Genomic DNA, 18,308 nt, shown 5'->3' with positions numbered 1-18,308 from the left:
GTCTTCCATGGAGCACAAAGATACAGGCAGAAGGTCCCGTTGGCCTAGCCATGAGGTCAGGCTCGAGTTGCTTACTGAGGACCCTACACCTAAGGAGGCTGTGGATCGTCCTAGGAAGCTCCAAAGTAGAAAACCAGCTTTCCAAGGCCCCCTATAAAGTGCCTGAGTCCAGGTAGAAAAATAGGAAAATTATCAAACAGGAAAGCGAGTGGTTATGTTGGGTCGAAAAGGGTAATGTTCTAATAATGTAGGGGTTGGAGCGGTCATTGCTGCTTACTCGGCCATGACGTCACTGCAACTCGTTTGATTAACACTTTTAAAATAAAAAATCACGACGCGTACTGAACATATTATTCCGAATCGGTTTTACCACCACTACCACCATGACACAGTGGCAAGGCTGGCACATCGCAGTGCAGCTGCTAGGCTGAATCATATGAATAAATGTAATCAAATCTAGAAATATCCTTTATGTACCCAGGAGAGCCACATTGAGTCTCGAGACTCATTATTAGCTCCGTGCTGCATTAAGATGTTTGGACAATTTCAAGCATCAGGGTTCGGCACGTAGAAGGAAACCGGAGAAATGCGCAAATCTTGTGAAGCTGGCTTGGTGGTAGAAGTCAGTCCAGAACATTTGGCCCCACACCTATCACTGTAACGAATCAGTGTTCTACGGGGCATTCTAAGCGAGGACTGATTGTATTAAAATCTACTTTGATCTACGAATCGTAATGTATCAATAATGTTAACGTGTAACATGCCCCACGGTTTTTCTTAATCTGGAAGGAGAGAACAACTGATGATCTGTGTGCTGATGATGTTGGTGATCTCGTAATGGCTGTTCACTTCGAGGAGTGGGAGAGTCTGATGGTGAACCTGGATCGTGCCAATAAGAGGTAGGGCCTTACCATTCGCCTTACCAAATAAATCAAAGCAGGACCTGCTTTGATATTTTGTATGTCTTCAAGGACTCCACCCCCTCAACTCCGCATGATAGGTAGTTGTGGAAAGAGTGGAGGTATTCCCATATCTGGGCAGTTGTTTATGACCAGCTCCGATTTCAGAGCGGAGGTCTTACTCTGAATTAGTTCAGTGGCATATCCTTTTTTTCAGCTGTTTAGCGCCGTATAAAAGTTACGTGGCCTATCACTTCATACAAAGCTCTGGTTCTTTTCTGCCAAACTTGTCCTCTCCCTCCCAGCTATAACCTCCCGAAAGCAACATGTGACCTTTGTTTTGGCGTGACAAACACCAGTGAAAGCAAAACACCGAAAGTGTAATGACTGCACATAATGCAAGAATCTCAATTGTATTTCTCAACGGGTATTGAATATGAAGTCCCAGGAGTGGTGAAGGTGCATCAGCCTGCAGACCCACAGGTGGCAGCGGTGGATTGGCTTGCAGACGTTGGGGTGGTGGTGGATTGGCCTGCAGACGTTGGGGTGGTGGTAGATTGGCATGCAGACGCTGGGGTGGCGGCGGTAGATCGGCCTGCAGACGCAGGGGTGTCGGTGGTGGATCGGCCTGCAGATGTAGGGGTAGCGGCGGTGGATCTTCCAGCAGTAGCCGACCAGTGAAGTTCTCGAATAAATTTACGCAATTTGCCGAACCTGGTGGCTTTGGCACAGGCGGTGGTGGTGGTGGATCTCCCAGCAAAAGCTGGGGAGGCAGTGGTGCATCTGCCAGCATGAGCTGGGTTGGGATGACAGCGTTGGATCTCCCGGCAGCAGCCGGGGTGGTGGTGGCGGTGTTGGAGATGCCAGCAGCAGCCGGGGTGGCAGCGCTGAATCTGCCAACATCAAGCGCCATGGCGGTGGGGGTGAATAATATGCCAGAAGCAGTCGGGGTGGGGGTGGCGATGCATCTCCCAACAGCATCCCTGGTGGTGGCGGCGGAACTGCATGTGGCTGCCAGGATGGCGTTGGAGGCAGTGGTGGTGTTGGTGGAGACCGTGGCCGTGGCTTTCTCCAGCTCCTTGAGCTATCGACGCATCATTTCCAACTGCAGATGGCGCTCCACATTCTCCCGTTTGTATACTTGAGTGCAGGGAAATCATCGACAGTTTGGTCAACATTAGCCCCTACACGAGCCTTCTAATCATCGCAACTCTTCAAACTATATCGCTTATATAATGTACATAATTTCAGTCACAACAAAAATTACATATAACACATCGGGGCTGTGAAAATTACGGCTTCGTATTGTCATGCGAACAGTGAGGAATCATCCCAGAACTACATGGGAGGATCTTGTGAATGATCTCAAGGCAGCTGGGACCATAGTCTCCAAGAAAACAATTGGCAACACACTACGCCGTGAAGGACTGAAATCCTGCAGCGCCTGCAAGGTCCCCCTGCTCAAGAAAGGTCATATACATGCCCGCCTGAAGTTTGCCAATGAACATCTGAATGATTCAGAGGACAACTGGGTGAAAGTGTTGTGGTCAGATGAGACCAAAATGGAGCTCTTTGACATCAACTCAACTCACCGTGTTTGGAGGAGGAGGAATGCTGCCTATGACCCCAAGAACAGCATCCCCACTGTCAAACATGGAGGTGGAAACATTATGCTTTGGGGGTGTTTTTCTGCCAAGGGGACAGGACAACTTCACCGCATCAAAAGGACGATGGATGGGGCCATGTACCATCAAATCTTGGGTGAGAACCTCCTTCCCTCAGCCAGGGCATTGAAAATGGGTCGTGGATGGGTATTCCAGCATGACAATGACCCAAAACACACGGCCAAGGCAACAAGGGAGTGGCTCAAGAAGAAGCACATTAAGGTCCTGGAGTGGCCTAGCCAGTCTCCAGACCTTAATCCCATAGAAAATCTGTGGACCGAGCTGAAGGTTCGAGTTGCCAAACGTCAGCCTCGAAACCTTAATGACTTGGAGAAGATCTGCAAAGAAGAGTGGGACAAAATCCCTCCTGAGATGTGTGCAAACCTGGTGGTCCAACTACAAAAAACGTCTGACCTCTGTGATTGCCAACAAGGCTTTTGCCACCAAGTACTAAGTCATGTTTTGCAGAGGGGTCAAATACTTATTTCCCTGATTAAAATGCAACTCAATTTATAACATTTTTAACATGCGTTTTTCTGGATTTTTGTGTTATTCTGTCTCTCACTGTTCAAATAAACCTACCATTCAAATTATAGACTGATCATTTCTTCGTCAGTGGGCAAACGTACAAAATCAGCAGGGGATCAAATACTTTTTTCCCTCACTGTATGTGAGGAGTCTGTGGGTCGCAACATCACGTACGGCTGGAAGTAGGACATTCCAGACTAAGAGGGTTCATGATGGCAATGTCAACGACACTGAACCAGCCAGCACAACTCACTGCCAATAACACATATCACATAATTCACTCTTAAGCAATTGTTCAATCAATTAATTTAATCACTACAATTAAAACCAAAGAATCTCCCAGAACAAACACTTCGCACTCTCCTCCGTCAGCCACCTGCATCGACAATAAAAACGCATCAGTCCAGCAGTGGATTAAACCTGGCGTGGGAGGTATGGGGGGGCGGCTTACACTTGCGGTGGACAGCAGGGGGGTGTCTGGATGCAGTAACCATCGCAGATCAAGCGGTAGTACTTGTCATCGACTGCCATGCGCCAGGGTAATGGGCCTCTCCTACACCCACACACATCACACATCCAGCGGCACGCACGTCACACCGAGGAGCACGCACGTCACACACCGAGCAGGTTGCACAGGTCTCCTTTATCAAGACAAACGTGGAGCAGATTACAACTACAACTCGACGCCTGTCACAATGCCCCCCTTTCCCCCCCTCCCCAGTTTATGGGGTGGCGCGGGCCTCACTCCCCCCTTCGCGTCAGCCCCTACTAATAAATGGTCCGGTTGCATTGTGAATGCACCACTCGAATGACGTGCAGTCCCGTGGCGCACTGTAACGGGCTCGTGATTTACTCACTAAAATTCAATGTCAAAAAATAAAAACGATCCCAAGACATTATTTAAAATAAAGGATGGCCATCGTGTGTCAGCATCACAGGCGAAAATTGTCATGTAAAAAAACTTCAATGGGAATCACTCAATTGGGATTGCTCGCAGCAAACAGCACTTGACCTGCTTGCAGGTTACGTGCTGAATAACCGTGTGTCACACAGAGAACAGTTGCCACTGAGGGTGCCCTTTTCAAATGCTTGAGATGATATGTGATTATCGGGTGTAACTGTTCAGGTGGCAGGGTGGTGCAGCGGTGATCTTTGACCCTCGCAACAAGAAGGGCCTTGGTTAATTATCCGACTGGCACTTTGCGGAGTTTTCTACGTTCTCCCCTTTGTTCTGTATGGGTTATCCAGTTTGCTCACGTAGCTAGAAAACACACTATCACAATGTAACTGGGTATTGGCCAAGCATCCCAATGCTAAAGTTACCTGCAAATTACTTCACTGGGATGACACTCGGCAGCAGAGCCGGATGATGGCTTGCTGGGGCCCTATGCCATTGTCAAGCTTAAGAGGCCCCTTCTATGAATGCCTGTATATTTTTGTAAGCAGAATGAAAATCACTGCTTTGGAGAGTCTTTTTTTCTCACCGATCTTAATTTTTTTAAACAATTATGTTAAAACTCGAAACCTTGAGTCCATTTCTTGTTTCGTATTTAGAGCCCCCCCCCCCCCCCCCTCTCTTAATGCGAGGCCCTAAGCTGTAAGTGTAGCTGGTGTGAGCTCGCCTGTGATGAATCACACGTATAATTGTGCACTCTTATTTTCTATGGGTGGCCAGGAGAATTTATTATTATTCAAGTGAATGCAATGGTGATCAGGGGATTGGACCCAGAGCCCCACGTACACAGTAGAGTACAAGGGAACGCCCACAGTACAGATTTGAGCTGACCTCCAGATTGAGAAATTGAACTGTGTTATGACTTGGAGGGTGTTTCTGAACGCGATTGTTACCGACCCGTCCCGAAGGGAGGAGAGGGGACAGGGTGGACCGGCTGCATGAGCTTACTCTTTGGCACTGCACAGCACAACATCGCCTGCCTACTGCAAAAAACTCGGCAGGACCTTCCTGAAAATAAAAGTCTTCGGAATCAGTGAGGCCTGTCCTTCGGAGGACAGGCGTAGTCTTGGTCATCACAAGCGAACATTTGTTTCTCCACATTAATTTGTATCCCCGGGTTACCATCAGGGCTGGGCGCTGCAAGCTTAGCTTCTGAGATCTGATGAGACTGGTAGCCGTTTTTTAAAAGGTAATTTCGGCATCTGGAGCCCAAGCATGCAACAACTTTATGCAACTTCTTGGTTCTTTCGGTAAAGTCACGTAGAATGGAAATAAAATAATAAAAATAAAACATAATAAAAAATAAAATTCTCACGACGTTTCGGCCACAACACAAGTAGCCTTCTTCAGGTGAAGGAACAGAACTGTCGGGACGACAGCGCTTCAATAACTGCTGCTAAAATTCGCAGGGTCTTTTAAGTTAGGTGGGAGAGGTAAAGCGCCTTGACAAAGGAGTTTACATATCAAACAGGATAATTTAGCATTGAAATAGCTGTGTTAAAGTGTTGGATCAGCAGGGTGTTAAAGTCAGAAATTAGCATGTAACTGGGAGATTAGCATGATGTTAATGTGAGGGATTAGCATGCGACTGGTCACGGAAATAGCTATGTTAAAGTCAAAGTTTACATATCAACAGAGGCATTTAGTATATGGACGCTAAAGGACTGCAACAACCCAACTATTATACAATGAAACCGATGTGAAAAAAAACTAAGTATAAACTACATCAATATATTAAATGTACTCAAAATATTCTTCAATAAGTTGAGCTATAAACATAAAGTAACTGGGTATACACTACACTGTATAATGAATACCATATAGTAAACGAATTAACAAAACTAAAATATAAACTACATCAATGTTATCAATAAACTCCATATACTCTCCACTACTAACAATAAGTCATTATACATTACAATGCCCTATGGCGAAAAAATGGGTGGCGGTTTTTTCCTTCTTTCCAACGTTAGCACCACGGAGAGCGACGAGCCTCGTTCAGACGGACGAGTCCATCCATGCTCGGAATGGAGGAGGGGGGAGAAACAGCCACGATGCGCTGCTCTGTCCTGTGTTGCGTTACAACCATGCCATAAACTAGACTACTATACATTGTAATGTTATACCTTCCAATCTAAACTACATTGTATTATATCGTATATACAGCCCAATGTAAGCTCTAACATTATGCATTATATTGATATGTCTCCAAATAAACTTTTTCCCACATTACACAACTATACACCGTAATATACACTACCATAGACAAACCCACCCTTGAATTATAAAATGCGTTACTTTACACTACCCTATACTTTAGACTGTAAAATGTTAGACTTGTAATATTACACTATGTATTATTCTACCAACCCTACTGTATACCACACTGCTGTATATTCACGATACAATTACGATACTATATATTGCCTTATGAATTATGTTAAACATTACAATGTTATACTATTTATTATTATATAACATGCTATAAACCATACCATTGACCGTCGTGTGAAAGGTATTAAGAGGCAGTGCCAGTGAATGGACTGCGGTCTGAAAGTCACCATAAAATACAATCAATTAAGAACCGAAATGGTTTATAACATCTTTCCAATGGTTACTAAGCCAGAATCCATCTTCTCGGTTGAAATTGTCTCTGTGTTTGTATATGTGGATGGCCTCATGAACGAATCTCTCATGGTAGCCGGATGGCTTGCAGAGAACGTCCGTCTTAGAGAAGTCAATGTCATGTGAGCCCACTGAATTATAACAGTGATCTGCCACGGCTGAGGTGCTCGTCCTACCGTGTTTCAAGTCTGCTTTATGTTCACGGATGCGGTCCCAGATATGTCGTTTGTTTTCTCCAATGTAACTGCTACCACAGAGGCAACTTAGTTTGTAGACGCCCGGGTACTGTATGTCTGGAACCACATCTTTTACAGACTGAACCAGATCACGGATTTTATGTACTGTGTTGAATCGGACCTGGATCTAGTGTTTATTCAGGATTTTGGAGATCTTTTTTGTGACCCCCGCAATGTAGGGTAAGGTAATGGTTTTGAATGGCTCCTCAAGAGGATTCTTCTTCATGGCTGGAGTGATGGCTTTGCGGATTGTGTAGTCGGAGTAACCATTAGCCTTGAGAGCTTGGTGTACGTGCTTGAGTTCACTGGCAATGTGTTCCTGGTCGGAAATGCATTGGGCACAATGGTAATGAGTCTTGATGAGGGAGTTCTTCTGGGATGGATGGTGGTGGGAATCCGGTTTTAAGTAAGCATCCCTATGGGTAGCTTTCCTGTAGACAGAGTGGCTCATTGAACCATCAGGTCTCCTTTTAATAAGGACATACACAAAGGGTAGCTTGCCATCTTTTTCGACTTCCATGGTAAATCTGATGGCTGGGTGTATGGAATTGATGTGGTCGAGGAATTGGTCTAGAGCAGGCCGGCCATGTGGCCAGATGATAAAAGTGTCATCCACGTACCTCTTCCATAACGTCGGGCGTAGAGTGGCAGTCTGGATGGCATCAGTTTCAAATTTCTCCATGAAAACGTTGGCCCCCGTGGTGCCTCACCACAAACGTGGGGCCCGGTCAGCCGCGTCGACTGTCGTGATCGCGTACAGGTGGTGAAACTGCCACACATGAACCATGATACCTTGCTGATCTCGTGTCAAGGAGAATAAACCAGCAGCCCGTCGTTAGCAATGGGAATGATCGGTAAGGGAACACATTGGTCTCTACAGAGGCACTCCACTATTATACACCACTACTATACAGTAAACATTGGGCTCTATGGAGGCCTATTGTTAAGGGATTACCCGTGAACATGGGGTGGTCGTTAAGAGGGGTTCTATTGTATATCACAAGTTTAAATATTTAATAAGTTAATAGAGAGTACTCAACTGAGATGGCGGAGGAGTTTGCTAAACTCACAATACAAAGGCCACTGTCCCAGCCTCTGTGGTTGGACCATCTCTAGCTCCACCCACCTACCTTGATGCACCTATCTCAGGCCTATATAAGACCTTGTCTCAGCAACTTTCTCTCTCACCTGACCTGAAGACGATTGCTTGTGTTGCGATCGAAACGTCGTGATATTTTTATTATTTTTTATCTACGTGGCTTTACCAAAGGACCCATAGAATATAATCATAAACAGGTTACGTCCTCTACATGGACCCCCCCCCCCCTCATTATTAATCATGAGCAGGTGACGTCCTCCAAATGGACACCCCCCTCCATTGATAATAATTAGCGGGTGACATCACTCCACATGGGGGGGGGGGGGGGGGCGAGGTGCCTCCTCTCCCCTCCTAAGCGTCAACTTATCAACTCACTACAAAGGCAGAACCCTCACGTAACGCGATCTCCATAACGCTATTTAGACATCTAAGTAAAAAGAACGTCATGATGAACAAGGGATTATAACCATATGTGGCCAGGCTGCTTCTGGAAAAGAGCTATATATCTCAGTGGGCCTTACCTGGTCAAATAAAAATAGGTTGCTTACAGGAGTTGAATGGATTGCCACATCACAGGGATGTGAGGAATCGCAGCATGGAGAGGGCTTCATCCAGCAGTGGATTGAGTGTTCTTGTTGAAACGTGTGTATTTAATATTTCTCTGATGTTCTTTTAGTCTCGTGCTGATCATTCGTCCTGTTTGCCCAACATAACATTTGCCACAAGTGCAGTTAATCCTGTACAAACCTTCTGTTGATAGCTTAGGTAATACATATTTTATACCAGAAGTCGAGTTCAAGAAACATAAGTACGTTTTTATTTCAACTGAAATGTATATATACATATATAAATATACATGTCCATACAACCACGTCTCAATGTCTATGTCTGGGAGAACATGCTAGTTTCTCCCTCTGTGGAGTCTCCACCACTTCTCTTTCTTCTTGTTTCCCAGCTCCTCGTCTTGGTGCTCCTTCCCTCTGTCTCCTCCTCGTTCATTCTCCTCTTCATCTTTCTCCAGCTGCCGTGTGCAGCACATGAAGCTCCAAATTGCCCAACGCCAGAAACTGTTCTTTCTCTCTCCCTTAGTAGATGGGATGTGCTTAATCTCTTTCTTCTCTTCCTGAACACTCTCTGCCCTCCAAGATTGCTCACATCTTCCTTCCTCATTCACCACTTCCTGCTTTGTATCGTCTTCAATCGTGTCGACCTCCTTCAGCTCTACCTCATTTGCCTCTAACTCAATAGCTCCATCTTCTTTTGCGTCTACCTCTATTGCCTCTACATCATTCGCCTCTACCAAAATCGCCTCACTCTCCTCCACCTCAAAATCCCCTACCTCCACTTCTACCTCAATCACCTCTATGTCATTCGCCTCTAACTCATTCGGCTCTACCTCCATAATCACCTCCTGCTTGGCCTCTCCCTCAATCTCCTCTACCTCTTTTGCCACTTCCAGGATGGCATCTACTTCATATGCCTCGACCTCATTTGCCCCTTCCTGCTTTATTTCCTCCACCACGTTCTCAACTTTTTTTGCCATTTCCTGTTTGGCCTTTAGCTCATTCGTGTCTACCTCATTGATCAAGACCTGCATGGCCTTTTCTTCGATCGTGTCGACCTGAATTGCCTCGACCTGTTTCACCAATTCCCACTTTGTATCTCTCTCAATCCCTTCTACGACATTGGCAACAACCTCTTTCACCACTTCCTGCTTGGCCACTGCATCTACCTCAATCACCGCTACCTCTACCTCACTCGCCACTTCCTTCTTGGGCTCTACATCATTCCCCTCTCCCTCAATCTCGTTTTCCTTCATCTCTTCTACTTCCCGAAATTTCATCTCAGTCCTTCGTAGCTTCCTATTCCTACGTTTCCTCTGAACACCATCCTCTCCTTCTTTCTTTGTCTCCACAACATTATCAACTTTCTTAGCCACTTCCTGTTTGGCTATTCCCTCATTCCCATCTACCTCACTTGCCTCTACCTCTTTCCCTAAGTCCTCCTTGGCATCTCTCTCAATCCCTTCTACGACAATGGCCACTACCTCTTTCACAAATTCCTGTGTGGCCACTGCATCTACCTCAATCACCGCTACCTCTACCTCATTTGCCTCTACCTCACTCGCCACTTCCTTCTTGGGTTCTCCATCATTCCCCTCTCTCTCAATCTCGTTTTCCTTCATCTCTTCTACTTCCCGAACTTTCATCTCAATCCTTCGTAGCTTCCTATTCCTACGTTTCCTCTGAACACAATCCTGTCCCTCTTTCTTTGTCTCCACAATATTCTCAACTTTCTCCGCCACTTCCTGTTTGGCCATTCCCTCATTCCGATCGACCTCATTTGGCTCTACCTCTTCTGCTAATACCTGTTTTGCATCTCTCTCAATCCCCTCTATGACATTGGCTGCTATATCTTTCACCACTTCCTGCTTGGCCACTGCTTCTACCTCAATCACCGCTACCTCTGCCTCATTCGCTAATTCCCGCTTGTCATCTCCTTCTAATACCTCTACCTTATTCAACTCTACCTCATTCATCACATCCTCCAAAGCCACTGCCTCAATCATCTCTACCTCAATCGTCCCAACCTCCACCACTTCCTGCATGGGCTCTCCCTCACTCCCCTCTCTCTCAGCCACCTCTTCTTTCACTGTCTCCAGAACTTTCTCCTTGTTCTTGTGTTTATTCCTATTCCTACGTTTCCTCTGAACACCATCCTCTCCCTCTTTCTTTGTCTCCACAACATTATCAACTTTCTTAGCCACTTCCTGTTTGGCTATTCCCTTATTCCCATTTACCTCACTTGCCTCTACCTCTTTCCCTAAGTTCTCCTTGGCATCTCTCTCAATCACTTCTACGACATTGGCCACTACCTCTTTCACAAATTCCTGTGTGGCCACTGCATCTACCTCAATCACCGCTACCTCTACCTCATTTGCCTCTACCTCACTCGCCACTTCCTTGTTGGGTTCTCCATCATTCCCCTCTCTCTCAATCTCGTTTTCCTTCATCTCTTCTACTTCCCGAACTTTCATCTCAATCCTTCGTAGCTTCCTATTCCTACGTTTCCTCTGAACACAATCCTCTCCCTCTTTCTTTGTCTCCACAATATTCTCAACTTTCTCCGCCACTTCCTGTTTGGCCATTCCCTCATTCTGATCGACCTCATTTGGCTCTACCTCTTCTGCTAATACCTGTTTTGCATCTCTCTCAATCCCCTCTATGACATTGGCTGCTATATCTTTCACCACTTCCAGCTTGGCCACTGCTTCTACCTCAATCACCGCTACCTCTGCCTCATTCGCTAATTCCCGCTTGTCATCTCCTTCTAATACCTCTACCTTATTCAACTCTACCTCATTCATCGCATCCTCCAAAGCCAATGCCTCAATCATCTCTACCTCAATCGTCCCAACCTCCACCACTTCCTGCATGGGCTCTCCGTCACTCCCCTCTCTCTCAGCCACCTCTTCTTTCACTGTCTCCAGGACTTTCTTCTTGTTCTTGTGTTTCTTCCTATTCCTACGTTTCCTCTGAACACCATCCTCTCCCTCTTTCTTTGTCTCCACAACATTATCAACTTTCTTAGCCACTTCCTGTTTGGCTATTCCCTCATTCCCATCTACCTCACTTGCCTCTACCTCTTTCCCTAAGTCCTCCTTGGCATCTCTCTCAATCCCTTCTATGACATTGGCCACTACCTCTTTCACAAATTCCTGTGTGGCCACTGCATCGACCTCAATCACCGCTACCTCTACCTCATTTGCCTCTACCTCACTCGCCACTTCCTTCTTGGGTTCTCCATCATTCCCCTCTCTCTCAATCTCGTTTTCCTTCATCTCTTCTACTTCCCGAACTTTCATCTCAATCCTTCGTAGCTTCCTATTCCTACGTTTCATCTGAACACAATCCTCTCCCTCTTTCTTTGTCTCCACAATATTCTCAACTTTCTCCGCCACTTCCTGTTTGGCCATTCCCTCATTCTGATCGACCTCATTTGGCTCTCCCTCTTCTGCTAATACCTGTTTTGCATCTCTCTCAATCCCCTCTATGACATTGGCTGCTATATCTTTCACCACTTCCTGCTTGGCCACTGCTTCTACCTCAATCATCACTACCTCTGCCTCATTCGCTAATTCCCGCTTGTCATCTCCTTCTAATACCTCTACCTTATTCAACTCTACCTCATTCATCACATCCTCCAAAGCCACTGCCTCAATCATCTCTACCTCAATCGTCCCAACCTCCACCACTTCCTGCATGGGCTCTCCCTCACTCCCCTCTCTCTCAGCCACCTCTTCTTTCACTGTCTCCAGAACTTTCTTCTTGTTCTTGTGTTTATTCCTATTCCTACGTTTCCTCTGAACACAATCCTCTCCCTCTTTCTTTGTCTCCACAACATTATCAACTTTCTTAGCCACTTCCTGTTTGGCTATTCCCTCATTCCCATTTACCTCACTTGCCTCTACCTCTTTCCCTAAGTTCTCCTTGGCATCTCTCTCAATCACTTCTACGACATTGGACACTACCTCTTTCACAAATTCCTGTGTGGCCACTGCATCTACCTCAATCACCGCAACCTCTACCTCACTCGCCACTTCCTTCTTGGGCTCTCCATCATTCCCCTCTCCCTCAATCTCGTTTTCCTTCATCTCTTCTACTTCCCGCACTTTCATCTCAGTCCTTCGTAGCTTCCTATTCCTACGTTTCCTCTGAACACCATCCTCTCCCTCTTTCTTTGTCTCCACAACATTATCAACTTTCTTACCCACTTCCTGTTTGGCTATTCCCTCATTCCCATCTACCTCACTTGCCTCTACCTCTTTCCCTAAGTCCTCCTTGGCATCTCTCTCAATCCCTTCTATGACATTGGCCACTACCTCTTTCACAAATTCCTGTGTGGCCACTGCATCTACCTCAATCACCGCTACCTCTACCTCATTTGCCTCTACCTCACTCGCCACTTCCTTCTTGGGTTCTCCATCATTCCCCTCTCTCTCAATCTCGTTTTCCTTCATCTCTTCTACTTCCCGAACTTTCATCTCAATCCTTCGTAGCTTCCTATTCCTACGTTTCCTCTGAACACAATCCTCTCCCTCTTTCTTTGTCTCCACAATATTCTCAACTTTCTCCGCCACTTCCTGTTTGGCCATTCCCTCATTCCGATCGACCTCATTTGGCTCTACCTCTTCTGCTAATACCTGTTTTGCATCTCTCTCAATCCCCTCTATGACATTGTCTGCTATATCTTTTACCACTTCCTGCTTGGCCACTGCTTCTACCTCAATCCCCGCTACCTCTGCCTCATTCGCTAATTCCCGCTTGCCATCTCCTTCTAATACCTCTACCTTATTCAACTCTACCTCATTCATCACATCCTCCAAAGCCACTGCCTCAATCATCTCTACCTCAATCGTCTCAACCTCCACCACTTCCTGCATGGGCTCTCCCTCACTCCCCTCTCTCTCAGCCACCTCTTCTTTTACTGTCTCCAGAACTTTCTTCTTGTTCTTGTGTTTCTTCCTATTCCTACGTTTCCTCTGAACACCATCCTCTCCCTCTTTCTTTGTCTCCACAACATTATCAACTTTCTTAGCCACTTCCTGTTTGGCTATTCCCTCATTCCCATTTACCTCACTTGCCTCTACCTCTTTCCCTAAGTTCTCCTTGGCATCTCTCTCAATCCCTTCTACGACATTGGCCACTACCTCTTTCACAAATTCCTGTGTGGCCACTGCATCTACCTCAATCACCGCTACCTCTACCTCACTCGCCACTTCCTTCTTGGGCTCTCCATCATTCCCCTCTCCCTCAATCTCGTTTACCTTCATCTCTTCTACGTCCCGAACTTTCATCTCAGTCCTTCGTAGCTTCCCATTCCTATGTTTCCTCTTAACACAATCCTGTCCCTCTTTCTTTGTCTCCACAACATTCTCAACTTTCTCTGCCACTTCCTGTTTGACCATTCCCTCATTCCCATCGACCTCATTTGGCTCTACCTCTTCTGCTAATACCTGTTTTGCATCTCTCTCAATCCCCTCTATGACATTGGCCACTATATCTTTCACCACTTCCTGCTTGGCCACTGCTTCTACCTCAATCAACGCTACTTTTGCCTCATTCGCTAATTCCCGCTTGCCATCTCCTTCTAACACCTCTACCTTATTCAACTCTACCTCATTCATCACATCCTCCAAAGCCACTGCCTCAATCATCTCTACCTCAATCGTCCCAACCTCCACCACTTCCTGCATGGGCTTTCCCTCACTCCCCTCTCTCTTAGCCACCTCTTCTTTCACTGTCTCCTCCAGAACTTTCTTCTTGTTCTTATGTTTCTTCCTATTCCCACGTTTTCTCTTCATACCATTTCTCTCCCCCACTTTCTCCATCTCTTCAATCTCGTTCTCAACCTTGTTGCTATTCTGACATGTCTGCTTCACATCCTCATTATTGGTGCTGACTCCTGCCTGCTGCTGCTCTTCTGCCTTTTGCTGCTGCTGCTGGTGGTGGATGATGAAGCTCTTCAGCTCGGTGCTGTTCTGGAATTGCAGCAGCTCCCGCTGATATTTGGCCTGCTGCTGTGCACAATGATCCAGCAGGATCATCTCAAGCTCCAGAATCTGGCGCTTAGCTTCTAGTCTTGTGTCAACGAGGAACTTCTTTCGCTGCCCCTTCGAGCGACGGTCTGGGGAGTCACATGGGGAGGAGAGAGCAGCACCACAATTGATTCGTTAATGGGTATTTGAGTATTTCCTGTATGATAATAGGTTTTTCCCGTTTTTACTGGCAACAAAACAGGTGTTAAGATGTTAAAACACCAAACTGAAACCTTTTACAAGGAATCATGTCTGCATTAACCATGATGCTTGTGGTCAGAATGCAAACAAAAAACATACTCTGATAATATATGCATTGTCCTTGAAACTGATTGGTCCACACCAGGGACAGCTTTCTTTTGAGCCTCGTCTCAAACGGTGTTAGACCAGAGGACGCCAAAAGGTGTATTTCCTGTATGTTATTTTGGTAAAGAAACTTGGCACCATTGACAGGAATCTAACTTAACTTGAGACCGATGTAACAATGATAACACTGTAGGGAGGTCTGGAGGTTGACTCATGTGCCGGAGACACCTCCTCCTCCAAATAACTTCATTAGGATTATGGGCTGGTTGGGGAGGCCATATTAAGTTTGCGAGGTCTGGAAACTCCACGGCAAACATAGATAAACTTCCGTTATCTCAGAAAAAGTAAGATGGATTGATGGGCAAGCTGTGGAGGTCTGGCTAAATTTATAAGATGTCCATTGTTTCACAAGAGAGAACATGAATTGGATAAGAAATACACTATTAATTCTTATACACTGGTCCATTCATACAATTAGTATATTAGTGGGCTACGTTAGAGAAGATAAAGGGAGGAGAGGAGAAGAGGAGGGCCGGGGTGCCCGGAGCCCAGAGAGTGCCCAGAGGGGCCAGAGAGCCAGGGGCAACCCTGATGTTTCTGTTGGCTGGATAGCATGTGCTCCCGTGCATGTGAGGTTGCTTTCAACAGAAGTCATTCCTTGCACGAGAATGGCTGAAACGCTGAGTAACCACTCAGAGGTATAGTGGTTAAGCAGTGGAGACGGTATAGTGGTAAAACAGTGGAGATTTTAAAAGCAAAGTTTAAGATTTGCATTTGTCAATTTATATTGAGCCGATACATATGGCAAGTGAAATTAAGAAGACTTAAAGTGAGTTTTGCAGAAAGAGAGGATACATGTGTGTCTCTTGGAGAAGGAAAGGCATTGCTCAAAACTGTGCTGCAAGGTCATGTGCCATGAATCACATGAGTTTAGAAAAAACGTGACTGTAAACCAACAAGCCTGTGAATAATTATCATGGTGAAGACACCTCTATACGTTGGATACTGAAGGAAATCCATCGTGCTACACATCGTCAAAGCCCGACAACACCTGACATTCGAGAAAGAAGTACAATTGCATCGTTCTACACATCGTCAATACCCCACCACATCTGGAGAGTCACCAGCTGCATCAAGCACCTGACTGTTGTATTGTTCGAAAGACACTGTGTGTAACGACTTTACATCCGCCGGCACTGCGGGTTTCTAAACGCCTGCCATGTCACCTTCTCAACACTAGCGTCTGAGACCGTCTGATACAGACTGAAAGCTTATTTCCTTTGTTGCACTGTTTGTCTTTTCATGAATGTCATATTGTGCACTGGGTTATGCCTTATTAACCTAAATTCTGAATTTAGCTATTCATGTATTTCTATTACAGTATCACATATTCTTTGGACCAAGTGTCAATTGCCTATTTGATGACTGGTACTCTGATTCTTTTTTTTACAAATCAGGGACTTGTTTTAATTAAAATGTGTCTGTGTGTGTGGTTGAACGGTGTAACAAATCCATGTGTTACATGTGTAGTGTTGCAGCGCCGACCTGGTCAAGGCCTATGATACAATCAGTAGGCCAGGGCTCTGGATTGTTACTCGTATTTCCGGAGTCCCTAACCCTCTGCTCACAATCATTAAGGACCTTCACGATGGTGGGCAGGCCCGGATAAAGTTGCGTGCCCAGGAGTCAGAGCAATTTCCTGTTTACAGTGGGGTGCGACAGGGATCTACTCTGGCTGACACATTATTTAGCATCATCTTCGACCACATAGTTCGAGAAGTTTTTTTATGGCTGTACCGGTGGATTTTTTAATATTTGCTACAGATACAATGGGAGGCTGATTGATGCCTGGGTGAGGTCAAGGGATGGCTCCCTACTGGTCAACCATGTTATGTACACTGATCATTTGGAAGTTGATGCTCACACTGAAAAATAGTTGGAGGTTCTGCTGCTAAGCCTGGAGCGTGTGACAAAGAGGTGGTGCCTTACCATCAGCCCCACCAAAACTAAGCACCCGCCTGAGTATTTTGTGTAATTTAATACTCCGCCCCCTCAACTACTCTTGAGTGATGGGGTAATTGTAGAGAGAAGTTTACGTACCTGGATAGTGTGCTTATGCAAAAATTCTGGTTTGGCAGCAGAGGTCTCACTCCGAATCGGTCAAGTGGCATATTTTCATCAGCTTCGTAACACTTTGGGGTATCTACCTGGTCTGTCACTCGACACAAAACGCTGGGTCTTCTTGGCCAATGATAGAATAAATAAAAAATCTGAACCAGCTTTACACTTTCAGACTGGCCTGCCTACGATCCACCCTGGGTTTAACTAGGCTGGAATGTGTGAAGAGCTCACAGTGAGCTCCACTGGTGGGCAGGGCTGCATTGCCTGGGTCATGTAGCCTGCTTGCTCAGCCACCGCATGCCCAAGCAGCCTCTGTTTTTCCAGATAGAGGGGGCTAAATGGGCGTGGCATGGCCTGGAGAAGAGATGGACTGATGCAGTACAGGAGGATACGGAACTAAGTGGACTTGCCAAAGACTGGTACCACTGGTGTCAAGATCTGCCTCTATGGAGGAAGCTCGTGAAGGATGCTTATGGGAAGTTGGTGGCAGTTGCCCTCAAGCAAAAAAGGAGGGTGAGAGGAGTGACGCTCACAACAACAGACGGTGCACTGGATGACTAAAACGCAGCAAGTTGGCACAGTAGGATGCAAAGGTGGTGCGTCTGCCAGTCATCTCAGTCAGTCAACCCATCGCACTGGGGTCTGTCCCCTGATCTCCTGTCGGCAAGCCTTCGACACTTCAAGTGGCCTCGGAGTGCACCAGGCCTGGCACAAGCGCCATGGTGACATCTCCGTCACTTAGTGGCGAATGAGGGCTGTTGTTGTTATCTGAGTCGGTTAGGGGCCTCCCCTAGGTCCACTCAGCCTCAAATAAGTATCTGATACGGTGTGTAAACATCGCCACTTGGGAGACAAATACGGACAAGTGTGGTGCTGGCAACCCACCCCTCGTGTGCGGTGCCGGCCGTCATAGGTGCTCACTAACAGCACTTGCTCCTACAGTGTTTCAAGGCTATACACAAGATTTCTGTCTTTGTTTGTGTCTATGTGCAGTGTCTGTATGAGTGGTTGGGAGCAGTTGTGTCTGTGGGGATCGACCTGAGTTCGATTCCCATTCACAACCATCAGTGACTAATAAATAAAACCGGTCGTGTGCCTCCCCTACATCTACTCAAACTTAAAATAGTACCTCGTGCAACGTATAAACGTCAACACTGGGGAGACAAAGGCATCCGGATGCGGTGCTGACCACCCACCCCATCATAGGTGCTAACTCGCTAACAGCACTTGACTCAATAGTCTGTTAAGGCTATACGGGGATCTGTCTTTGTATACAG

The sequence above is a fragment of the Petromyzon marinus genome, chromosome 16 (assembly GCF_048934315.1).
Source record: "Petromyzon marinus isolate PM22_M1 ecotype Great Lakes invasive population chromosome 16, UKy_Petmar_22M1.pri1.0, whole genome shotgun sequence".
NCBI lineage: Eukaryota > Metazoa > Chordata > Hyperoartia > Petromyzontiformes > Petromyzontidae > Petromyzon > Petromyzon marinus.
Note: the sequence above shows the minus strand (reverse complement) of the source record.